We start from the raw sequence: 578 nt of genomic DNA, 5'->3' as shown, positions 1-578 counted from the left end.
TAAACTAGAAAACTGTTAATTCCCTTTCCAACATATGATTTTATGAACACTCATAACTGACATTTCAAACTTCAGGATGAATTAAGTGTAGCACCTGCCAACACCTCTTACTAACAAAGACAGACCAAGTAAAATGAGATTAAGAGCAAAACACTAAGAATTATAGGTAGAATAATTTCATCAAAATAAAGAGATAAAAAGAAGAGAAAGAAGTCCTCCAGGATTGTTTCATTAAAGTTTATTTTTCAAAAAATTTACTTCACACACACAAAAAAATGAAATAAAGAAAAAAAAAGAAGAGAAAAAAGTAGAAGGGAAAAACTAAAACAAAAGGTCTCAGGTTTAGGAAAGAACTGAAAAAGTGAATTATCAGGAAGAGACTAAATTTTATCTAATAAGATTAACTTTCTAGTTATTAGACTGTTTCTATTTATAAGAGACTTATGAACCTGTCTAGCTATTTTTTGAAAACCAAGAAAACATAATATCTGGTTTTATATCTGTCTGAGAAGATGTGATGTTCCACATTATAAATGAAAAGTTTGCTCTTAACTATATTAATTTATTCTAAATAAATA

The sequence above is a fragment of the Propithecus coquereli genome, unplaced genomic scaffold (genome assembly GCF_000956105.1).
Source record: "Propithecus coquereli isolate 6110/MARCELLA unplaced genomic scaffold, Pcoq_1.0 Scaffold325, whole genome shotgun sequence".
Lineage (NCBI taxonomy): Eukaryota > Metazoa > Chordata > Mammalia > Primates > Indriidae > Propithecus > Propithecus coquereli.
The sequence above is the reverse complement of the archived record's forward strand: the minus strand, read 5'-3'. Positions refer to the sequence as shown.